This window comes from Chlorocebus sabaeus, chromosome 14, assembly GCF_047675955.1.
Source record: "Chlorocebus sabaeus isolate Y175 chromosome 14, mChlSab1.0.hap1, whole genome shotgun sequence".
Taxonomy (NCBI): Eukaryota; Metazoa; Chordata; class Mammalia; order Primates; family Cercopithecidae; genus Chlorocebus; species Chlorocebus sabaeus.
In genome coordinates this window covers 17346865-17372750 of record NC_132917.1, presented here as the reverse complement: position 1 = coordinate 17372750, position 25886 = coordinate 17346865, and the positions used below count along the sequence as shown (strand labels likewise).

The following is a 25886-nucleotide window of genomic DNA, read 5'->3' as shown; positions in this document are numbered from 1 at the left end:
CTCACAGTCTTGGAGAGGTCTGCCACCCAGTCCCTCGTAAGACATTGTTGCTTTTCAAACACCCTCACTTGGGTGTTTGAATTTTGTTCTCAAATTTCAAAGGCCTATTTCGCCTGACCTGTGAACATACAAATACAATCACCCTGCAATACAGTTGCTCCACCTCCAAGGTCATCTCCCCTTACCTTGCCGGAATTAGCCAGTGTCTTCTAGCCTGTTCTGGATGACCTGGTCTTGTACCCACCTCTTCAGGCCCTGCTGCTGAGACAGTGGTTACCGTTTCATGAGTGTCTCTCATGGAACAAGGCCCTAAGCAGGTCCTTCTCACAGGCCACCCCAGGTGATTCTTTCAGCAAGGGTAGGACTTGGAGGAGGGTCATTTTTCTGGGGTAAGTAATTGGCATGAGGTCACATCACTAAGGGGTGCAGGGGTATCAAACTCAGTGCCATCTGAGTCAAAGCCCTGGTTCTTCCCAGCACCAACTGCAGTCTCCTTCTCCTCCCACACTAGCCCTGCAGACAGACCCTCAGTCTCTCTGTTCTGGGGTCTTGACCTTCCTTGGCTACGCTGTACCTCGGAGGCTCCCTCTCCCTCGTGCACTGTCAGGCTGCTCTTTGCTTTAGGCCTGCTGGGCTTGTCTACCTCCTGTGGGAGCCGCCAAGGACAGGAGCTGTTCAGATGAGCTCACCCCTAACTCCTTGCCCTGGGGGCTGAGGCCCTAACTGGGATGGTCAAGCCTTTCCAGCAGACCTCCTGCCAATGGGCAGAAGGTTAGTGATGGGGTCTCATGTGCCCTGAGATGCTGACCATATGCCTTTGAGAGGTCACTTAATATTTGGTTTTGGCTTTCAGCTCTTCACATTCATGAGGCCTCCCCCCAGGAATAGGACCTCATTGTCGTGGTACATTCATCGCTTCCTAACTTCCCCTACACTGAGGCCCTTCCATCCATCGTCACCACAGCTCCAGGGGAAACTTTGCACACCCATGTTTGGTCAAGTTTCCTTCCCACACCCGTCAATAGCATCTAATTGTTCTCAGAAGAAATAAAAAGACTGTTTCCAGGCCTCAGAGACCTTTCTGGGTCTGGTCCCCGCCTCTGTGTCCAGCTTCGGGGACCCCTGGCTCCCTTGTCCCCGGGCCGCTTTCACTCTCTGGGGCCTTGCTGTCTCTCCCTCCCTTGCCATGGTCATGGAACCTTTGCCGTGCTGCTGCTGTTGTCTGAAAGTTCCTTTGTTGCCCTTGGCCCAGTGAACCCCTGTTCATTCTTTAGACCTTGATTTGGTCTTGGTCAGACCCCTGTTACACACATGCGTGTCACTGGGTCCCCTCTTAGGGAACATTTGTTACAATTGTGAAGAAATGTTCACAGGATTGTGGATTCGTGCCCTTTTTTCCCTAGTAGACTGTAAGCTAAATGGGGCCGAGAATGACCTGGTTTTGCCATTGCTGTAATCTCTGGTGCCTGGTACAGGGCCAGGCACACAGTAGATGCTCAGTAAATGTCTGTTAAATAAACAAGTGACTCAGCAAGCAGATCGTTTCGAGGCCTTGATAGACAGGGCAAATCTACCCACTGACCAGTAGAAGGGTTGAAATGTGCTCTGGAAGCTGCCTGAAGCCGGCTGTGCTGCAGAAGGCTCACCACTTGGCCTGCAAGCCTGTTCACATTACTACTCAAGCAGATGACTCATGAGGAGATGAATCAGCCCAGAGCAGCACTTGCACTTAGTCACGTGGATGGGAAGAGGAGAGACATTTTCCCTTAATTAGAAATGGTGAGTCCAAAAACTGTTTCCTGCCAAAGCATTCATTCAACAGATACTCACAGAAGCCCAATTGGTGCTGGGCTCCATGCTGAGCTTTGTGAGGGCAGGAGGGAGAGTGAGGAGAGGCAACCACAAATAAGAAGATAGAAGGCCTGGTCTCTGCCCTCAAGCAGATGTGACAAGCCAAAGGTAGGTGCAGCCTGACACGTGAGCTCCTTCCACATGTAGGCTCTCCAGAAGGAGGTTAAAGACACCCTCAGCCACCCCCACCCTCAAAGGAGTCACACAGATCCTAAGGTTGCTTCTCAGAGCGGCCCCATCCCTTGTCCTCTGGGTAACAACTTCCATTCTCTAACGTCACTGCTTCTTCAACATTATAGTCTTTATTACAAGGCAGCCATTATTAGCCTGTGATTCTTGTATAATTACTTTTATTTGAGAATAAAATTACTTTTGAACTAAATTTCTAGAGAAGGGGTTTTGCCTCCTGGGGCAAGATAAGCAATTTTCACTTATGTCCTAGACCAGATCTCTCTGTTCGCACAGACTGCCCCAGAAACGTCATGAACTCCCAGAGAATTTCTTCTGCTTTTTTGTGAAAAATGAGAATCAGGCAGTAGAAATCCAGCCTCCTTACCTTCCAGTCTCCTTCACATTACAATGCTCACTGGCCGGGCGTGATAGATCACGCCTGTAATCCCAGCAATTTGGGAGGCTGAGGCGGGTGGATCACGAGATCAAGAGATCCTAAGACCATCTTCACCAACATGGGGAAACCCCATCTCCACTAAAAATAAAAATTAGGCCGGGTGCAGTGGCTCATGCCTGTAATCCCAGCACTTTGGGAGGCCGAGGCAGACTGATCACGAGGTCAAGAGATCAAGACCATCCTGGCTAATATGGTGAAACCCCATCTCTAGTAAAAATACAAAAAATTAGCCGGGCGTGGTGGTGGGTGTCTGTAGTCCCAGCTACTGGGGAGGCTGAGGCAGGAGGATGGCATGAACCCAGGAGGTGGAGCTTGCAGTGAACCGAGATTGCACCACTGCACTCCAGCTTGGGCGACAAAGCGAGACTCCGTCTCAAAAAAAAAAAAGAAAGAAAAGAAAAAAGAAAAGAAAAAAAGAATGCTCACCATGGGAAAAGCCGCCAGAATCATCTCTATGTTAAAGATGGGATTATATTTTGTTCTTCACTGTATACTTACTGCTCTCGAATAAGGCTCTGGTATGCTGTAGGTGCTTTATAAGTGCTACTATATTCGGATGGGTAAAGGAAGCAATTTATTGCAGAGGAAAAGATGCTGGTTGAGTGACAGAGTATCTGGGTGTGGCTAAGGTCAAGTCATCTTGCCTCTTGGGACTTTCGTTTCCCTGGATATACAATGAGGGATAAATCAGATAAGTTTCAACGTTTCATTTAGCTATAATGTTTTATTTAGTTTTTCTGATTCTGGAAGTAAAATTTTTAAAAAAGAAGGGATGTTATTTTCATGACTTTGGATTTGTCATTGAACAAAGCACCTACCACTCCCTTTTTACCTAATGCCCTAATTATAGGATGAAACTTTGAAGGGTGAATCTCTCTCTTCTGTTTCTCTGTCTCATATTTCTATCTCTATCCCTATGTCTATGTCTAAACAACTATATCTAGATCATGTCTTTTTCTCTATTTCTATCTCTGTACCTACACATAAGTTGAAGTGTCTATCTCTGTCTCTCTATCCCTATTTCTGTCTCCATTGGAAATGTCACAGACCCTGAAGGGTACTTACTAATTGCTCAGATTTTAAAATCAAATGAACTATCTTTATATTTCTGTCTAATACACCATTTGCACTACAAATCGGGTCAATGGCATTTTGATTTTGGGTAGGGGATTATTCTAGTACTTCTCTTCCTAGTAAATATTGAGCCACCAACCTGTTAATCTTTGTTATGAAACCAGGACGTCAATAACAAATTACACTTTGGAAATGGTGGTGAGTTTCCATTTAGAGCCAGTCTGCCAGATTGGAAAGATTGTTTTTATGAATTTGAAACTAGGTAAGTGGTGAGGATCTTTGTAGGTGCATGGGAGCAGCTTGGTTGCTATAGGGAAAGTTAGAATGAGGCCGCTCCCTTCGTACTGTCTTCACTTGCTCCAACCCAAGTGGGTAGAACAGCAGATTTCACGACTGGTTCTAAAACTTATTTGATCTCCCTTCCTCCTCCAGAATAAAGTGGTCTATCCAAGGTCAATTCTCATTTCACCCTGCACCCAACTCATTTCACAGCATCATGGTGGCAATGATGAGAACACTGAGCCTGGCTTCATCTCAGTTAGAACCCTATTGGAATGCCATTGGCCACCAGGTCTGGAATCCTGGGGAGAGAGCTATTATAGCACAGCTGGTGACAGCAATGGCAGTCAGAGCCAGGCATGTTCTATCTGCAGAAGTTGAACACATTTGAAACAAAATTATAGCTAGATAGGAGGAATAAGTTCTAGTGTTCTACTGCACTGGAGGGTAACTATTGTTGACAATAATTTATCGTATATTTCAAATAACTAAAAGATTTTGAACATTTCCAACAAGGATAAATGAGGTAATGAATATGCTAATTACCCTGATTTGATCATTACACATTATTTACAGGTATCAAAATATCATCCATATCCCACAAATACATACAATTATTATGTGTCAATAAAAATAAAATAAAATAAATAAAATAAATGGAACACATTTGTCAGAAATGAACAAATTGAGGGCCATTGCCTAAGAAGGTGGGGCTTCTCTTTTCTGGAGGAGAGGAAGCTTCCTACCAACTCTAACATGCTCTCCTAAATGTATTCCTGTTCTGCGTTACTGTAATATCTTTAACTTCTCCCCAAACTATATGAGCCCCACATGGTCCCATCTCTGCCTCCACAGGTATAGGATAGGATCTGGTTGCAGGCTAAGAAACAAAGGAAATGCATCATGTAGAGAAGTAAGGATGCTATGCTGTGGTGAAGAGTGTGAGCTTCGGGGTTGCATGGGTCTGGTTGAATATCAGTTCTGCAGTTCACTACATGTGGGACCTGGTCTCAGGCAAAGGACTTTTCAAAGCCTTAATTTCTTTTCTTTTCTTTCTTTCTTTTTTTTCTTTTTCTTTTTTGTTTTTTTTTTTTTTTGTTTGCTTGTTTGTTTGTTTGTTTGTCTGTTTTTGAGACAAAGTCTCGCTCTGTTGCCCAGACTGGAGTGCAATGGCACAATCTTGGCTTACTGCAATTTCCTCCGCCTCCCAAGTTCAAGCGATTCTCCTGCCTCAGCCTCCCCAGTAGCTGGGTTTACAGGCATATGCCACCCGCCCAGCTAATTTTTGTATTTTTAGTAGAGACCAGGTTTCACCATGTTGGCCAGGCTGGTCTCGAACTCCTGACCTCAAGTGATCTTCCTGTCTTGGCCTCCCAAAAGTGCTAGGATTACAGGAGTGAGCCACCACACCCAGCCTTAGTTTCTTCATATAAAAAATGGGAAAGGATAGAGGAGAACTGGCTGCTGGGCTGGGCTCTTTGGGATTTAATGGGGAGGACACTGGAATAGAGTCAGAATGCATGGGATTGGGTTCCAGTTCTTCCACTACTGAAGAGTAGTGTACCTAGGGGCACTGGGCTTCCCTTCTTTGAATGACCCTGGTGGCAAAGCTGTGAGGATTAGGATGATGTGTGTAAGGCACACACATGATGTGTGCAAAGTGTTGGGCTCATAATAGGTATTCAGCCAATGAAAGATGCTATTATTATTGTTATTATTATTTTAGTTTCAGCAAGGCTGTGTTCTGAATATGTGCCAGTAATATGAAAACTAAGGAACATTTGAAGAGTACATATATTCTTTAAAGGAAATGACCAGAAGAGGAAATTATCTTCTTTCATTCTTGTATAGAAAACAATATATTAAGTGGTCAGTCAATCATCATCCACTATGTGCACCATATGTGGCAGATACTAGGCAAGGTGCTCAGAGAGATGCAGAAAGGCAGACGCTGAGGCCAGGATCTGCATGTGGTTAGGGAGGCAGACAGAGGCACACCCAAAGTTAATGAGCAGCGCAAACCCAGCCAAGGTGGCTGAGACAACCAGTGACAAGAAGGTGGGTTTCCCCTTGCAGGACGTGTAGGATGCATCCTGGTATACCTCTGTCTTCCTTTTATTATCGCCAAGCACAAACAGAACCCTGGTCATCCGGAGTCCAAATTTGCTCAAAACCAATATTTCCTTCGAAGCAATGCATTTTGCAACACGAGATGTTATGAGGAGTTAAAGGCCTCTCTCTCCCCTGAAGGGCAGCTGGGGCAATAGATCCCTTCACCCATGCCAGCCCCTTAGCAAAATAATAGAAAGACCAGAGCCCTGCGGGTATCTGGGAGGGTTTATTTGGAATTGCCACAAGATGCAACAAGAGTCAGAACTCATGGACACAAAGAACAAGAACATAAAACCCACACAAAAGGGTGGCCACGCCAGGGCATCAGAGACCTCACACTTCCTTATCCTCACTGCAAAGCATTTGAGGGAGAGCAGGGGGAGTCGGCAAAATACTTCCCTGGGAAGGGGCCCTCCTATGCTGCTCACTCCTCCCAAACCCCAACTCCTTGATTATTCCTTTCCCTAAGAAGTAACTGCAGCTCATGTGATCTGATTCTTGCCTCAGTGGTCAAGAAGGATCAACTTAGAGACTAGATCTCAGGGCAGAGGGGAAATCTCTGGAGAGTTTGCTAGCAGAGCTCATAGCTAGGTTCCTCCCATCCTACTGAGGATGAAGAGCAGGCGCTCACACCTGGGTGGGCAACTTGGACTTCAGCGCCAGGTCTGGAACTCGCTCTACTTTCTAATCGTGTCCTGTAGGGCGTAGGAACGAGGAGCAGGCTGAGTGTGCATGAGTCCAGGTTCCAATCATGCCACTTACTGGCTGTGAGATGCTGGGAGAGGGATTCAACCATCTGGGCCTGTTTCCTCTTGTGTGCAACGAGGGAGTTGGCTCCCTCTGAGCCCTAGGAGTTCTACCAACTCCTGTGGTTCTAAATCTGCAAAGTCTTCAACATTACACTTGAAAAAAGACATTGGTTTAATTAAACTTTGCAACACTTACTATGTGTCAGGCACTATGTAAGCACATTACCCATATTGAGTCGTGTAATCCGCCAACAATCCTATGAAGTAGGTTCCACTGCCGTCCCTATTATGTGGATGAGTACACAGAGGCATAGGAATATTATGTAACCCACCCAGGGTCACATACCTAGTTAGTGGCAGAATTTGAACTCAGGCAATTTGGCCTTGGGGCTATATAGACTCTACATATCTCTCATCTACCTAATATAGGAACACAGACCCCCAAGAGGGCAACATCTGAATTCTACTACTAGTATCACATCTGCATGCATTCTAGTGAGACAGAGGCAGCAAAGAAACTAAGCACGTGGGGTCAGCACCTCTTCCAAAACTCCCATAGGCCAAGTCACTTAGAGAGTCTTGACTTGACCGCTCAGCATTATCTAGGGCCGTGGGGGAGTTATGTGAGACCACATCCAGTAAAGTGCTGCGTCAACCTCAAGGACTCAACATAGGTCATTCTGTCTGTGATTGGAATATTTACCAGGAGCCCAGTGCTGTGGGCTCAGTGGGCACAGTATAAACCAGACACAGTGCCCTGCTCTCACCGGTGTGGGCCAAAGCAGATCCCCTGGGGATCTCATGAAAATGCAAATTCTGCTTCAGCAGGTTTGGGTTGAGGCTGGGGTTTGGATAGCACACACTCCGTGATGCAGAAGCTGCTAAAGGGTCCTCAGAAAGCAAGAGTGTAGCCTCCAGGCACTTGGGATTTGGAGGATGAAGCCCAGGCAGGTTGGAGAAGTCAGAGGAGGCATCCTGGGGTGGGGTCGGGGACTGGATGGTAGCTGGAGATGGGCCGTACCTGTACAGTTTTGTGGTGTTGTGGGGAGGTGCTGTGGGAAACAGAAACACAGCCCAGCCTGGGCAGATGCCCAGAGGTCAGCTGAGCCTTTCTAAGGGAGAGCAAGGGCCCAGCTGTTGCTGAGGAGACTGCTGGCTGCAGCCCTGGAGCTGCCTCCTCCACCCCTCCTGGTTTATGTATTAGATTTCACAGCAGCCCTGACTCTTGATGGGGAAGCTCTTCTCGCACATTTCCACATTTATCTCTCTGAGTCTGCAGGGAAAGCAGAGAGCAGCCTTCAGACAGGCTCCTCGGCCTCCCATGGGCCAGGTTCATGAATAAAGATGCCTCCCCTGGGAGAGTTCTCCCAGCCTTCCCTGAGGGAAGGGGAGGGAAGGGGAAGAGCTGGGTGGGCAAGAGGGGCTGGAGAGGAACCGGACAGCCAGCTCTGGGGGGCGCAGGCAGAAAGGACTAGATCTGGGTGGGCGATGGCCTATGGATGGCACCTGGAACACTGGAATCATTTCTCCTCTCAATGCCTCAGTTTCTCTGCCTGTAAATCAGGAGATTGAACAAAACAGCTTAAGGGTACTCATTCCAGGTCTGGCTTTCTGTGATTCTGTCATAAAGAGAGGCCAATGTTTTGTGACTGCCAAAGAACTCTCCAAACACAAAGCCTACTGTGGGTACCTTTGAGAGTAGCCCTGTCCGATAAAAAGATACCATGAGCCACAAATGCCAATCACATAAGGAATTGGAATTTTTCTTATTACAAAGGTAAAAAAATAGTTTTTAATAATAGATTCTATTGAACCCATTATATTCAAAATTTACATCATTTCAACATGTAATCACTATTACAGTTATCAGTGAGATATTTGAGTTTTTGGACTGAGTCTTTGAGGCAGGTACATGTGTCGTTACTCACAGCACAACTTAATTCCTGCCAGCCATATTCGAAGTGCTCAAAAGCCACATGCAGCCCGTGGCTGCCATACTGAACCCTGCAGCTCTTAGCAGTGCAGACAGTGTGAAAGGGCATGTACCGGCTGTTGCCATAAAAGATCTTCGGGAATACGTACATGTCATAGTGTGAGCATCCACTGGTCAGGGAAGCAGGGGCTTGTGTGTTAACCTGGAAAACCATGAGCCTCTGAGCACAGGCTGCAGCCTTTTCCCACCCTTGGACTCCCCAGCCTTCTAGGCCAGTGAGTGTGGCCAGAGAGGTGGGGCCTTCTGCTTGCTTGGAGCTTGGTGGAATCCATGTTTTCACTCCACATCTAGGTGTCTATTGCCTTCGTACCTTAATGACATCTTTCATTTTCCCAAGACACTGGCTTACTATTTCCCCATCTCAGGTACCATATGCCAGGGAGTGCTATGGTAATTATACTGGCTTCATATCATAATTCTAAAATGTTACTCTGGGGAGGAGCTCTTTCCACCAAATCCTGACACCCGCCCCCCACCCCACATGCCAGATAAATTAGTATTTTTCCCCTTTCTCTGAAAAGCGATAGTGGAGGCAGTTTGGCTTAAGGAATGAGAGAGGGCCACAGAGCCACAGTGACCACGTCAAACTCTGGCCTCATTGCTGAAGCATGGCCTTGAGCAGGGCACTTTTTGTGTAAGTCTCGGTTTCCATGGGTGTGGAAAGATCAATCCCATGGGTAAACGGCATTTTGTAGTGTTAGGCACATGGAAGACACTTTTAAAAAGGTAGCTTAGTTTGCTTCCTTCTGTCCTCAGCATTGTGGATGTCTGTTTTGGAGATGACATGACAAAAAGTCCTTTTACCTGTTTTAATGTAATTCTCACAACAGTCCTCTGAGGTGGGGCTCACAGATGAGAAAACTGGCACAGACTGATGAAGTAACTTTCTCAAGATCACAAAGTCAACAGCAGAGCTAAAGTGTGAACCTAGAAAATCCAACTGCAGAATCCTGGTGCTAATGTCCTCTGCCTCAATGCTACATGAGAGGCAGAACTCCTAGGAGAAGGGGCTTTTGAGCTTAAACTCCAAAAGCAAGAAGCAAAAGCCAGGATGCTAGATTTTAGGGTGGCCACGATGATGACCTGAGCCCAGATCTTGCTGAGGCAAATCCCATCAGCAGAGATTTAGGAATTTTTACATTTTGCCTTCCACCTGTCATCAGCCATCCTGCAGCTTCCCCACCACCCACGGCTTGCTGTCGGGATTCTATTTTCTGGAGCACCATTCCCAGCAGGCCTCTGAGATTCCTGGCCCAGGACCAGAGCCCTGACTGTTCCATCTCTGAGTGTTCGTCTAGGAGACACACACCCCTGTCCTTCAGCCCAGTCCCTCTGGTGGACCCTTCCCCTCCTTGTTGGGACCTGTGGTTGCAGCAACCAGGGAGATATTTAATTCCCAGTTCTGCCCAACAGCTTGTTGCTAAGCAGCTGGTGCACGCCGAGATGTGTGGAAGGAAAACCTCATGATGACAAAAACAAACCCTCATGTGCCCCGAGCCAAGTGTATATGTATGTATGTGCACATGTACGTGTGTGTACATGTGTGTATGTACATGTGTGTATGTGTGTTCAAAGGAGCTGGGGGTCAGGCTGCCAGTTAGAGCCTGACCGTGAGTCAGAACCAAGCAGGAGCAGTAACTCCCTGCAGTGGGACCCATGGGGTGAGGAGGCTCTGGCTGGGGTTTGAGGGGTTCCAGGAGGATGTGGAAGCAGCACTGAAGCACTAAGTGGGTGGGATGGAGCTGTGTGACTATGGGAATGAGCTAACCATATTCTCTTCTTTAGCAGTTGTGATATCAGCAAAACAAAAAACAAATACACAAAAACACCTGCTTTCCTCCTCACCCTACTACTACCTGAGAGGCGCATTCTTACTCTGCTGATCTCAGAGGAGAGATAAGGGGAGGGGAAGGGGCATAGTTAAGCTTTGCCTCAGCCTCATTTGTACAACGAACACATTGCAGGGCATTGTCTGCACCTTGGTAAATGTCACACATAGACTTTTTATTTGTTGCTTCTTTCCTGGACACGTGTTGAGAAGACCCCTAAATACAAAGGCTGAGATGGGAAGGGACATCTTTCCTACTGCCTTCTCTCCTGGTCAACTGCATAACAAACTTTGCCTCAAGTCTTGCCAGGACCTCTTACATAATTTGCAGGACTCAGTGCAAAAGGAAATGTAGGGCTTCCTGTTTTAAAATTATTAAGAATCAAGATGGCAGCAGCAGAGCAGTAAGCCAAGTGTGAGGTCCTTCTGAGCACAGGGCTGGGCACCTGCCAGCCCTGAGTCTCGCCTGCACACTGCTGTTAGAATGAGCGAGCGCATCTGCAAGTCTAGGCCTTAACCTCTCTACTGCACGCTCTTTGATGCCCTCCCCGCCTCCTCCTCCACACTCTAGGATGAAAGTCACTCTGCTTAGTCCAGTCCCACAAGGCCCTTCTGGGCTTGGGTCCTGCAAACCTCTCCAGCTTCATTTCTCCACCACCCTCCCCTCCTCAGACACTCTAAGCTAGTGCCGATCCATGGGAAATCTTTCCAGAGTGTTCTTGCATGCTTTGCCCATGCTTCTTTCTTGTCCCCTCACTCCTTGCTAGTTCCTGTTAGTTCTTTATCACTCAGCTCAAGGAGCACTTCTCTGAACTATCTTCTCAGCCTGCTCTTTGCTTTCCACCCCATACTCCAACTCTCTGCCCTTCCTAAACTGAGTTTAAGGGCTTCCCCTCTGAGCAATGACAACACCCTGTATCGATGCACAGGGTCACTTGTGCCTTGTCTTGTCACGAGCTGTTTTATGCCTGCCCCCATCTCTGCTCTGACATCCTCCTGGGAACGGTCACGCCTGATTCATGTCTGTATTCTTAGTGCCTGGAACACAACGGATATTCAATAAGTATTTCCTGACTAACTCAATAGGTGAAGGTGGCCTCTGCTAGATCCATCACATTCAGCTCTTACTTTTAATTTTTTTTTTTTTCTTTTTGAAACAGAGTCTCGCTCTGTCGCCCAGGCTGGAGTGCAGTGGTGCAATCTCAGCTCACTGCAACTTCTGCCTCCTGGGTTCAAGCAATTCTCATGCCTCAGCCTCCAGACTAGCTAGGATTACAGGTGCACGCCACCATGCCCAGCTATTTTTCTATATTCTTAGTAGAGATGGGGTGATATGGTTTGGCTGTGTCTCCACCCAGATCTCATCTTAAATTTTAGCTCCCATAATTCCCATGTGTCATGGGAGGGACCCAGTGGCAGGGTCATTCCTATGCTATTCTCGTGATAGTGAATAAGTCTCACAAGATCTGATGGTTTTATAAAAGGGAGTTCTGCACAAGCTCTCTTACCTGCTGCCATGTAAGACATGACTTTGCTTCTTATTCACCTTCAGCCATGATTGTGAGACCTCCTCAGCCATGTGAAACTGTGAGTCAATTAAACCTCTTTCCTTTGTAAATTACCCAGCCTCAGGTATGCCTTTATTAGCATCATGAGAACAGACTAAGAAACAGGGTTTCACCATGTTGGCTAGACTGGTCTTGAACTCCCGGCCTCAAGCAATCTGCCTGCCTTGGCTTCCCAAAGTTCTAGAATTACAGGCATGAGTCACTGCAACCGGCACTTTTCTTACTTTTCATACCAAATCATCCAAGAAGTATTTTTAATGCTGATTTCTGCATTTCATAATTCTTCTCCAAAGGGTGATTTATTCAATGTATAACTGAAGGAGATTTGCTGTGTCTATTTTTTAAGGCACTTTAATGAAAATAGCAATGTTTTTTTCTTATTCTAAAGATAATACACATTTATGAAGAAAAAATTTAAAACACAAATTAAGAAATAATTAGCCAAAAACCTACCACTTAAAGTTATTATTAAGAGTGACCAATGTTTGGTCGGGCGTGGTGGCTCATGCCTATAATCCCAGCTCTTTGGGAGGCCAAGGCAGACAGATCACGAGGTCAGGAGTTCGAAACCAGCCTGACCAACGTGGTGAAACCCTGTCTCTACTAAAAATACAAAAATTACCTGTAATCCTAGATACTAGAGAGACTGAGGCAGGAGAATCACTTGAACCTGGGAGGCAGAGCTTACACTGAGCTGAGATTGCACCACTGCACTCCTGCCTGGGGGAGAGAGCAAGACTCCATCACAAAAACAAAAATAAAAACAAAAAAAACACAGTGACCATTGTTCTAGGAGTTCATTGATTCAATGTGTATTTATTCAACACTGACAAAGTTTCTCGCAATGGGGATATAGCAGTGAATCATACAAAAAACCTTACCTGGCCAAGCGTGGTGGCTCACGCCTGTAATCCCAGCAGGCGGATCAGTTAAGGTCAGGAGTTCGAGACCAGCCTGGCCAACATGGTGAAAACCTGTCTCTACTAAAAATACAAAAAATTAGCCAGGCATGGTGGTGTGTGCCTGTAGTCCCAGCTACGGGGGAGGCTGAGGAAAGAGAATCGCTTGAAACTGGGAGGCAGAGGCTGTAGAGAGTTGAGATCATGCCACTGCACTCCAGCCTGGGTGACAGAGCAAGACTACATCTCAAACAAAGCAAACAAAAAAAAACCCTTACCTTCATTCTAGTCATTAAGTATGTACTTGTGTATGGTTCTGCATTCTGCATGTTTATACATACATGCATGTATATTTATAATTCTAGATTTATTCATTTGGTGCTAAGTCATGAAAACCTTTTCAGGTCACTGGCTTTAAATATATGACCCCTTTTTTAGTGGCTGATTAATATTCCATTATATGAATGTTCTATACTTTATTTAATCAAATCTGGAGCCTCTGACAATGGTTTAAAACATCTTCACTGTTATTCATACCTTAAAATGTTTTATTTGTAAAATTGATCTGGGTATCTCCTAAACATGGACTATTGGTGAAGGAATACACAAATCTTATTTGTGACCCATATTGTCAAACCACCGTCCAATAGTTAACCAGAGTGCTAATGTGTGATGCACCCTTGACATTGCCTCTGATACCAGAACAATGATACAATATTATCCAACCATTTTTGCATTTCTCTGATTTCTAGTGAGGTTCACTATCTTTTTTATATCCTTTGGAAAGATCATATACAAGCTTGGTTTTTTTTCCTGTACAAAATTTAGATTTTTATATAATCAAAGCATCAGTATTTTCCTAAATGGAGTTTGGTTTTGGTGTCATTCTGAAAGTCCATCCCCACACCGAGATTCAGAATATTTCCCTATGTTTTCTTCTAATACTTTCCTCTCTCTCTCTCATTTACCTTTGAATATTCACATTTAATTTGTGAATATAATGGCTAGACAACTGTTATAAGATTTAACGAAAAGTCCATTTTTGCCTTTCTGATTTAAAATGTCATTTTGGGCTGCACACAGTGGCTCACGCCTGTAATCCCAGCACTTTGGGAGGCCAAGGCGGGTGGATCATGAGGTCAAGAGTTCGAGACTAGCCCGGCTAACATGGTGAAACCCCGTCTTTACTAAGAATACAAAAATTAGCCGGGCATGGTGGCACGTGCCTGTAATCCCAACTAGTCAGGAGCCTGAGGCAGGAGAATTGCTTGAACCTGGGAGGCGGAGGTTGCAGCGAGCTGAGATTGCACCACTGCACTCCAGCCTGGGCACCAGAGTAAGACTCCATCTTGTAAAAAATAAACAAATAAAATAATAAAATGCTGTTTTGCCCCATATATGCAGGTGTATGTTTGATATATTTGAACTAGTTATTATTTCTTTCTTTGGTTGTCAATTTATTCCTCCGTTAATAGTATAGTGTCTTAATTATTGCAAGCTTATAAAAGATTTTAATATGTAGAAGTTATCCTCTTCTCTTTTCTTCTTTTGATTATTATTGAAAATATATTCTTCCAGAGGAGCTTTACAATAATTAGATCAAGTGGCAAAGCAATGAAACAAAGCAAACTGTGATGAGATTTTGATTGAGATAGCTTTGAGCTGCTACATTTATTAAGGAGAACTGGCATCTTTGCAGCACTGAGTCCTCCTGTCCAAGAACAAGGAACATCCACTTACTTATTTATGTCTCCCAACTGATGAGGTTTCTGCAGCATGAACTGCCACCTCCGTTTCTCACAGAGCTGCAAGCCCTGTAGCTTTGGAGTAAGGGCACTGAGCCTGAGGGAATGACTCAAGAGGGCACTCTGGGCTAAAATCCCAGTGATAGTGGCAGGAGGCAGCCAAATCTAGGCAGATAGGGTGGGTCCATGGTGACACCCCACTTCCAAGGTACATACTTAATGACTAGAAGACAAGCTAAAGACAGCTGAAAGCCCGAAAGCCAAGCTACAAGTCAAATACATGGACCATTGAGAACCTATTTTCTTGTTTGGCTTGCTTTCCTCTGATTAACCCCAGCCTTCACCTATTTTACATTTACCTACCCTTTCCTAATTGCTTTTCTACACTATCGTGCCCACCTTTGGGTGCTGGCTTCACTTTAACCTTTTTTGCATATTCACAAACCAATCAGCATGCACTCCCCATTCTGAGTCCATAAAAAGCCTGGGACCCAGCCACACTGAGAGAGAAACCACCTGACTATGGGGGTGGGGGACCACGGCACTGTGTCCCCTCTCAGCTGAGAGCTGTTAAAAAAATTAGCCAAGGAGATGCTGTAACCTGGCCTAGTTCCGTAAGGAACTTACTGAAATTCCCTTTTCTCTATTTCTTCTCTGCCTCAGTACATGAAGGAGTGGAGGAGCTGGTTAGTAGTAGAGGAAGGGGTGAGTGCCAAGTGCTGATCCTTGACACATCGTCCCGCCCCCAGTCCCTGCCTCCTAACTGCAGCCACAGACAAGGCAGCCTGTGCTGGGGAGGGAAAGAGAGCACTGCACTGAGCTGGAGGTGGATTTTTTTTAATTGAGTAAGGCTGTCTTAAATACCTGAAATAAGTCTGTTCTGATAACCAATAACAGAGTGACGCTAATTTAGGTAATCTTGCCAAAATGCTGTCAAAGCAACTATTACAAAGGAGATAATAGTTCATCACAGCACAACTACTATATGGAATTATAAGGAAAAAATAGTTTTACATTTGTATGTTGAGGAGTAGAGACTTCAGGAAACCTAGTTTCCAATATCAAGCCCACTCCAGCTGCTACTGGCATGGTAACCAGGGTACTTTTAACTGAGCCCTGTATTAGTCTGATTTTCACGCTGCTGATAAAGACATACCAGAGACTGGGCAATTTACAAAAGAGGTTTAATTTGAGTTAGAGTTCCACATGACTGGGGAAGCCTCACAATTATGGCGGAAGGCAAGGAGGAACAAGTCCCGTCTTACATGGATGGCAGCAGGCAAAGAGAGAATGAGGAAGATGCAAAAGCGGAAACCCCTGATAAAACCATCAGAGCTCGAGAGACTTATTTACTACCACAAGAACAGTATGGGGGCAACTGCCCCCATGATTCAATTATCTCCCACTGGGTCCCCCAAAACACATGGGAACTATGGGAGTGTAATTCAAGATGAGATTTGGGTAGGGACACAGAGCCAAACCATATCCAGCCCCATAGTAGACATTTCACACAGGTGTTCTCATTTAATTATCTTAATTATTTGAGTATTTCCTGTTGCTGCTGTAACACATTATCTCAACCATTTTGTTTAAAGCAATACATTTATTATCTTATAGTTCTGGGAGTTGGAAGTCTGACATGGGTCTCTTTGAGTTACCATCAAGGTGTTGGCAGAGCTACATTCCCTTCTGGAGGCTCTAGGGGGGTGGATTCCACTCCCTGTCCTTCTCTGGCTCCAAGAGGCTGCTTGCATTCCTTCACTTGTGGCCCCTTCCTCCTTCTTCAAAGGCAGTGGTGGCAGACGGAATCCTCACATTGAGTCACTCCAACCTTCCCTTCTGCCTCCCTCTTCCATTTTAAGGACCCTTGTGATTACATTGAGCCCACCTAGATAATACAGAATGCTCTCCCTATATTCAAGTCAGCTGATTAAGTAAGTAGATAGAACCTTAGTTCTATCTACTACCATAAATGACCTTTGCTATGTAACATAATATATTCACAAATTCTAGGGGCTAGGACATGTATACCCTGGGGTGAAGGGGGGACACATTATTCTGCCTATCACATTTGTTGCTTTTCACATTTTATGCATGAGACAAAAGGCACAGAGAGATGAGGTGACAAATCCACGGTTTCCCAGCGAGTGAGCCTCAGACCTGGAGATAATCCAGGTCTGGAGATAATCCCACCTGTCCACACAGACATTGTTACCTAAAAGCATTGGGTCTGAAATTGATCAGCCAAAATCAACCCTGACTTTTAACACAGAAACAAGTGTAGGAGACTGTGCTCTGTGTCTTCCTTGAAGTTTCCTTGCAGAAATTAGTGTTCCTGATCTGCTCCTTTAGTCCTCATGATAATTCACCACAACGTGTTTCTATCACAGAATTCCAGTTTGTTCTTGGCCTTGAATTTGGCCTATGGCATGTTTGGACCTACGTTACCTTAAGTTGTAGCTAGCTACGTTATGAATCTAACAGATATTTCCCATCAAGTTTACTCTTAGAAGCCATCCTCACCAGGGAATCAATTAACAGTCACTTTTGTTTCCTTATTATTTAATGTAAGCTATCAATTATTTAATTTATCTGGAATTTATTTGGTGTCTCGTGGAAGAAGAGGATCTAAATTTATTTTCCACTCTCTCTTCACAAAAATTCAACCAGATATCCCAGGAGCCTTTAGTCTATGACAGCATTTGATCATATTTTCCATTCTTATATATGCTAGGGGTTGCTCTTTTTTTTTTTTTTTTTTTTTTGAGACAGAGTCTTGCTCTGTCGCCCAGGCTGGAGTGCAGTGGCACAATCTAGACTCACTGCAAGCTCTGCCTCCTGGGTTCACGCCATTCTCCTGCCTCAGCCTCCCTAGTAGCTGAGACTACAGGCGCCCGCCACCACGCCCAGCTAATTTTGTATTTTTAGTAGACACAGGGTTTCACCTTGTTAACCAGGATGGTCTCGATCTCCTGACCTCGTGATCCGCCCGCCTCGGCCTCCCAAAGTGCTGGGATTACAGGTGTGAGCCACTGCACCTGGCTGGGGTTGCTCTGATTTAACTGTTCTTGCCATTTTTCTCTTGTGGCATCAATACCATACTGTTTTAATTACTGAAGCTGTAAAGCATGTTTTCATTTATGACAGAACAAGTATCCCACTTACTTACAAGTCAGCTGGTCTCTCTCAGCTATTTATTCTTACAAGTGGACTTTAGAATAATTTTAAATTCATATTTAATCACATCTATTCAATTTTTTTAAGATATTGATATAATTATGAAGTATTTATAGCATTTGTAATGTTAAACTGTCCTTAAACTCCTGGCCAAAAAACAAGCTTACCTGATTGTGCTGGATGATCGCTTTAATATGCACTAGCTATGAATTACTGAGACAGATAAAAAAGAATCCCTGGAGAATCTCTAACCCACCCCACAAGTGTTTATACCAGATGCTTTTGTGTAGATGAGGGAAACTGCCAAGGGCTGGTCTGGACATGGCCACAGCGGATTGGAACCCTCCTGTGCACTGGGAGGACCAGCTGGAAGTTCACACCGTTTGCAGCAGGGAGGAGTCTGGCCTCTCCTGTTCCTGTGTGGGGACCTAGGATTTGATCTGTGAGGCAAGAAATTGTTGGCAAGGCCCCCTCTTGCTTTGCCGAGTTTTTATGTCTTTTTTCTTTTTGCCCAATGAATTCCGTTTTCCTCACATTTCTATGTGTCCACGAGCCTAATCTTTCCTGGTCATATGACAAGAGCCTGGTTTTAGTTGAACTAAGGAGAAAGTTCTGCAACATTACTAAGATTCACTGAAGATCTTTCTTTTTTCTTTCTTTCTTTTCTCTTTCTTTCTTTCTTTCTTTCTTTCTTTCTTTCTTTCTTTCTTTCTTTCTTTCTTTCTTTCTTTCTTTCTTTCTTTCTTTCTTTCTCTCTCTCTCTCTTTCTTTTCTTTTCTTTTCTTTTCTTTTTTTTCTTTGAGATGTAGCCTCGTTCTATGGCCCAGGGTGGAGTGGAGTGGCGCGATCTCGGCTCACTGCAAACTCTGCCTTCTGGGTTTAAGTGATTCTCCTGCCTCAGCCTCCCAAGTAGCTGGGATTACATGCACCTGCCACCATGCCCGACTAATTTTTGTATTTTTAGTAGAGACAGGGTTTCACCATGTTGGCCAAGCTGGTCTTGAGCTCCTGACCTCAAGTGACCCAGCTGTCTCTTCCTCCCAAAGTGCTGGGATTACAGGCATGAGCCACCGTGCTCAGCCTGATTTTTTTTTTTTTTTTTTTTTTTTTTTTTGAGATAGAATCTGAAGATTTTTATGTTCGTGCTCAGATGTAAAATTGGTAAAATCTGGTAGGGTGCCAGAGGTAAAATCTGGTAGGGTGCCAGAGGTATTCCAAAGCTGCCTGCTTTGGAATACCTCTGGATTTGATGTCTGTGATAGATGGGTGGAAAAGGAAGGCAAGGACAGGGACACAGAAAAATTGAGGAGAATGAGGACATGAGGCAAACTTCACTATTAGCCCCACCTCTCTCATTTTGACTCACCAGGATCTTCCCAGCAGCCAGAAGAATCCAGTCTAAAAATCAGTAGCCTCCCCTGGAACTGTTAGTTTTGGCTGGGTGTGGTGGCTCATGCCTATAATCTCAGTGCTTTGGGAGGCTGAGGCTGGAGGATCAAAGTTTCATACCATCTTGGTCAACATAGCGAGACCCTGTCTCTACAAATATTTGAAACAACAACAAAAAAATTAGCTAGTTGTGGTGGCATGTGCCTATAATCCTAGCTACCCGGAAGGCAGAGACGAGAGGGTTGCTTGAGCCCAGGAGTTCAAGGCTGTACTGAGCCATGATTGTGCCATTGCACTCCAGCCTGGGTGACAAAACGACATCTCCTCTCTATTAAAAAATAAAACAAAAGAGGACAGGCACGGTGGCTCATGCCTATAATCTCAGCATGTTAGGAAGCTGAGGCGGGCAGATAACTTGAGGTCAGGAGTTCGAGACCAGCCTGGCCAACATGGTGAAACACTGTTTCTACCAATAAATACAAAAACTATCTGGGTGTGGCGTTGTGCACCTGTAGACCCAGCTACTTGGGAGGCTGAGGTGGGAGAATTGCTTGAACCCGGAAGGTGGAGGTTGCAGTGAGCTAAGATTGTGTCATTGCACTCCAGCCTGGGTGACAGAGTGAGACTGTGTCTCAGAAAGAAAAGAAAAGGAAAGAGAAAAGAAAGAGAAAGAAAGAAAGAGAGAAAGAGAGAAAGAAAAAGAAAGAAAGAAAGAAAGAAAGAAAGAAAGAAAGAAAGAAAGAAAGAAAGAAAGAAAGAAAGAAAGAGAGAAAGAGAGAGAGAAAGAGAGAGAGAAAGAGAGAGAAAGAAAGAAAGAAAGAAACTGCTGATTTTTATAGGGCTGCCTGGTAAGTGAGATTCCCTGTTAAGTGATATGCTAGGTACTGTTTTTAAAGTAGCTTTCCTACATCAAGTTCATTCTTGTATATAACAATGACCATACTGCTCATGACTCACCATTATGTAACCATAAGTCTATTATAGTTTTCCTATTAACTTGCTTTATTCTACTCATCAGCATTTGATTACACAAATATTCTCTTAAGGCTTTATTATGCTTGAATGTGAGAGGAAGAAGTTGCATTCCTTAGAAACAATGTAAAATTCAAATTAGCCTTCCCCAGTGAGATTAAATGGAGAAGTTTCATTCTACTTTTTTTCTGAATTTATCAGGGGCTTAGTCTGTACTTTTTTACACTAGCAAATGAAGGTTGTATGATCTTTGCAAATTTTTTTTTTCTATACACCCGCTTTGATTTCTGAGGCTTAGAATCAATTTGTAGCGTCACTCGATAAAATACAATAGTGGGTGTGGAATTCTTTTTCTCAAAAGATAATATCATGAATAACATAATGCTCACCTACCCACCCACTTTCTCAGGGGAAGAAAGATGACTGCATTCTGCTGTGGCCCCTTGGTTTTAATTAGAGGCTTTGTCTGTGCGTGAGGAATCCTGGGCTGGAGGCAGCGCAAGTCCCCCACCTAGAAGCCTTCCACGTGGGAGGCGCACTGAAAGCACAGCAGATCTTCCCTGAGGATGAGAAGGCGGGGCCCCTCCACCTCCCATCTGGATCCCCTCCAGGTTCCTGCTGGTATTTCTGCCACTAGCCTGCCCTTCTTGCTTTGCCACTCCCTTGTCCAGACTGCTTCCAGAATGAACCACTTAGAAAATTCCATGAAGCCATCCTACCCATGCTACTTAAAACCCTTCACTGGTTTTTCATCACTTTCTGGAGTCAGATTCCCATGAGAGGGGCCTGGCTCACGTCTCCAGGGTTTCACCTGTTCATACAGTGGCACCCTCACTGCCTGATGGACACGTTAGGCATGAGCAAAATGAACTTCTGTGTTTCCCAATATGCCTTCCAGTATATGACCTGTAATTTCTTACCTCCATGCTTTCCCCATTGCAGGAAGGCCTCCCTCTCAAATGTTTTCTATCCCCTGGCATTTTCTTACAGATGCTCTAGCACTCAGCTCATATAGAAAGCTTGAACTCCAAGCTAGGGCAAGTGCCCTTCACCACACGTTATTGTAACCACTTAGAATGGCCCTGTAACATCCCTGGGGGCCTTTTAAGGGGGGATTGCTTTTTATTTTTTTGTAAGACTGAAACAAACAAATTCTTTGAATCCCTGGTGTCTAGTACCGTTCCTGATCATAGTATATGCCCAATAAATCTTTATTCAGTGAATGAATATGTTACCCTCATTCGTCAGGTGAGGAAATGCATAAAGGGGTAGGCAAATGATGGAGCACAAGGAGGGAGCCCTGGATGGGGAGTCAGGACCATGAGTTCTAATATTGTTTGTGACCTGGTTTCTCTACTTTCCTGCCTAGAAGCTACCTTTTCTAAAAAGGCAAACATGGGAAAATTGAACAAGTTGAGGTCCACTGCTCAAACTTTCCCACCAAAATACCCTTAAGGGTAGAAAATACCTGGGACCTCAGAAAGCTCAGGGGCTGCTGAGTCTGAAGTTTCGCATTTGAGTTAACAGTCATGTAAAACTTGTGTTACATGCCCTAAAATGTCTCCTTTTAAAAACTGAAATGTGTTTGCAAAACCCATCAGTTAGTTAACTTAAAAAACTACCCCTCAATCTCCAAGAAAAATTAGCATGCTGAGGAGATGGACCAAGATTGCCTGCTCTCTACCCATGCCCAGGCCTCCACCATGGGGTTAACTTGGTTAAAGACAGATAAAAGAAGGAAGAATACTGATTCTGGATTCAGAGAAGACTAGATCCAATGTCAGTTGTGTTACTTATTAGCTGGAGTACTTCAAGCAAGCTGCCTAACCTCTTTGGGCACTGGTGGTATTCTCTGTAAAACTGGGGAGATGGCAGCCCCTTGGGCCTTGTGAGGAGCCTGTGAAGCATCCTGGGAGAGCCTCTGCCATGGGGCACACAGTGGTTATTCGGTATTGGTTCTCTTCCTTCACCCCGACTGCCAGATTCTCTTTGCAAGCTTCTCTTCCTACCCTCAACCCCACCACCAATTCACTGGATCATGAGGGAATGCTTACAAGCAGCAGTAGGTCTAAAGTGCTGGGAGAATTTTCCAGTGACATATGGAAAAAACATATGCCTGGAGCCATTCCCTCCTCTGCCTTTCTTACCTAAGCCCACTGGCCCAATTCACTTAACTCCTCATGTCTAATTTCTTCATGTGTAAATGTGGATAATTAAGGCATCCTTGTAGAGCTTTAGTGAGGATTAAATCAGTTAATATGTGTAAAAATCTAGCAGGGTGCTTATCACGTTAGGTGCTCTGTCTGTGGGAAATATTATTATTACTCTTACAATAATGGTTATTGAGGGCCCACATTCACAGAACCTGGGCAGAGGAGGCAGAAAGACGCTGTCCACTCAATGATGTCTACATTTGAATACCTGAAGTCTGTGAATACGATACCTTACATGGCAAAAGGGACTTTGCAGATGTGATTAAGTTAATGACCTGCAAATGTGGAAATTATTTCTGGATTATCCAGATGAACCCAATGTAATCACAGGGTCCTTAAAAGAGTCAGAGAAGGGGACGTGACAGTGTAAGCAAAGCAGGCAGGGATTTGAAGATGCTATGCAGCAGAATGTAAAGATGGAGGAGGGGCCTCGAGCCTCGGAATGAAAACAGTCTCGAGGATGTGAGAAAGGTAAGGGAATGGATTCTCTCCTAGAACCTCCAAAAGGAACCCAAGCCTAATGAAATCCATTTCAGACTTCCGGCCCCCAAAACTGTAAGATAATACATTTGTGTTGTTTTAAGCCATCAGTTTGTAGTAACTTGTTAAAGCAACAGTAGGAAACTGATACACCAGGCGAGTACATCCTTGAGCACAGACAGCAACAGTGACCACCAAACTCCTCCTCTGCTTACCAGACACCAGGACAAGAGCTGGTCCTTTCACACTTCCCTTACCCCTCTCCCCATATTCTTTCTCCAGGTACTGCGGCTTTCTGGAGTGGGAAAGGTGCTGCCATGCTTGAACTGTGCCACTGGAAACCACACCTATTCTTCCCCGGAGAAAGGTAGAGGAAAAAGTGTAAGGTGGGGGTTGTGTGTGTGTGTGTGTGCGTGCATGTGCATGTGCATGTATGCAGGTGAAGGCATCTCAAAATTGGAAAAGTACCACATGATGGGGGCAACAATTCAGCCCTGTTCAACTCCTGCATGCCCAGCTTGACAAGCTGAGGATGAACAGCAGTTGCCATGGAGACAGCATCCCTTCTACTTGCTGCCTCCTTAGTGCTGCTGTTCACCGTGTGATGCAGTCACCACCCAGCCCTCGGCAGCACCACACCCTGGCAGGGTCCCACTTAACACAAGGCTTGGGGCACTTCTGCTGTTTCACCTCTTTCTAACTTAACTGAATGAACTCTAGAAGCCAGGAAATAGGTTTGGGAACAAGGATGAGAGGCCTCAAGGTACAATGGACAGAGTACTGGTCTCGAGACCTCTTTTTTTTTTTCCTTTTTTTTTTTTTTTTGAGGCAGAGTCTTGCTCTGTTGCCAAGGCTAAAGTGCAGTGGCATGATCGTGGCTCACTGCAACCTTCGCTTTCCAGGTTCAAGGGATTCTCCTGCCTCAGCCTCCCAAGTAGCTGGGACTACAGGCATGTGCCACCATGCCTGGCTAATTTTTGTATTTTTTAGTAAAGACAGGGTTTTTCCAAATTGGCCAGGCTGATCTTGAACTCCTGACCTCAGGTGATCTGCCCGCCTTGGGCTCTCAAAATGCTCGATTACAGGTATGAGCCACCTCGCTGGGAACCTCTCAAGCCCTCCTGCTGAAGGTCTTTCCCTCCCCTGAGCCCCAGGTTCCCCTTCTGTCTGATGGACAGGAAGTTGGCCGGAATGACCCCTAGGAGCCTCTCCCACAGCTATGAGATTAAGTTCATGGGGAGATCATAAACTTAGACAGGGTGGGGCTCAAAGGAACAGGGTGGAACTCAAAAATGGTCAGGTTGATGGCTATTTCTCAGTGACAACCAGCTTTTTCACTGTACGGCCAACCCCCCAAGGGACAACTGGGTATCAAAGGAGGCCATTCTCTGTGTTACACTCCCCATCTTTCTCAGAATAGTGTCCATACTGAAATTAGTAAAGGGAGAATGGATGAACAGCTCACCCCCTGAGGCCTATCCATCAGGACTCACTGCTGTTAAGCTTTGAGGGCCTTTCTTCCTTTACCATTCCTCTGGGGCTGGGTAGCTCTGAAGTTCTGCCAGTGGGCAGGAGGGACTCTGGGGTCCAGATGGCATAAAGTCGAAGGAAATCCTCAAACCATCCTTATTCACCAGTTAACTTTTCAAGAATACTCAGCCAGCCCCTGACTTCCAAGAAGTCGAGACATACACACAAGTAACTGCAATCCAGGGTGACACTGAGCTCAAGCTTGGCTGTTTAGGAAGCAAATTCATTTCCCTCCATCAGCTTACACCACCTACCACTGTGCCGCCCATCAGTGTTTGGAGAAGTACACTCTATTCTGCCTCTTCTTTGTAGGACTCGTCACAGTGCTACAGAGAAGTGTCGCTGGATCAGGGCTACATTATGCCATTTCATAACCCTTCATGATAAAGAAAGTCACCGATTGGAGCTCATCAATTAGATATGAGAACCCAACAGGAGCCACAAAGCTGGCTGTGGGGCCACCCAGAGTCAAAAAGTCACATGGAGCCTGCTGGGCTTCACGCTTGTATTGATGTTCACAGTATGTGAGGGCCTTGTTCCTGTCACCACAGCCTCCCAAGGGAGAATGTCACAGGTCAAGGGAACAGCTTGAGTACAAGACTGGGGGTGCAATGTTGCAGAATGCCTGGGGACTGTGAGCCACCCATGTGAGCTAGTACACAGACTACAGCAGTGAGGAAGGAAAGTTAGTGGGCCCTTTGGCAGACAGTCTTAAGTCACCTTTCTACTCCACCTTCCCAGTTTTTCCTTTCTGTAACAACTGTGCTTTTGTTCAAGTCCCAAGCCCTGCAGGGGAGGATCCATTCCCTTGCCTTTTCCAGGAAATAGATGATAATTGGACTAAAATGAATCATGATGATCTTGTTCCTTGCTTTTCATTATTATTTCCTGTCCAAGTGGTATAGTTTAGGCCAAAGAGACAGATGAGTCAGTCTTCTGAAGGTGGGTGGGTAGAAGGCACTTTTTGGAAATCTTTTGATTTCTTGATTAAAAAGGACTGATGCAGCTGGAACCTTTTCCCTATCTCTGGCAGACTTGAATGGTAATGTGAAGTCTGGAACTGCAGCAATCATCTTGTATTCATGAGGGAGAGACCAAGAGAGTCTCAGAGATGTTCAAAAGTCATGAACCAATGCTAAACAAATGTCCAGCTCCAAACTTCTTTGTATGTGACAAAAATAAACTCCTGTCTGTTTAAACCGCTGTTAGTTGGATTCAGTTAATTGTAGTCAAATATCTGAGACAGGCCTAGTGCAAGGAAATGGAATTTTACCTTTTCCAGAGGCAAAGGGAGTCAGAGGAGGTTTCTTTTGTTATTGTTTAGAATTTAGTTTTATATGAACAGTGATGGGAGCTGCCCTGATTTGATCATTCCACAACATATGCATATACAGCTCAA

At 45.1% G+C, this 25886-nt stretch overlaps 1 protein-coding gene and 1 long non-coding RNA gene across 4 annotated transcripts in view; one reads left to right on the top strand and one right to left on the bottom strand.

Annotated features, from left to right (window-relative positions):
- Window positions 1–25886, bottom strand: part of VSNL1 (visinin like 1) — a 114203-nt gene that overhangs the window by 11398 nt on the left and 76919 nt on the right. The window lies entirely within an intron of this gene.
- Window positions 1442–25667, top strand: LOC140713411 (uncharacterized). Its single transcript, XR_012095489.1, has 3 exons — window positions 1442–1959; window positions 23240–23324; window positions 24800–25667. It is a non-coding gene; the product is annotated as an uncharacterized lncRNA (long non-coding RNA).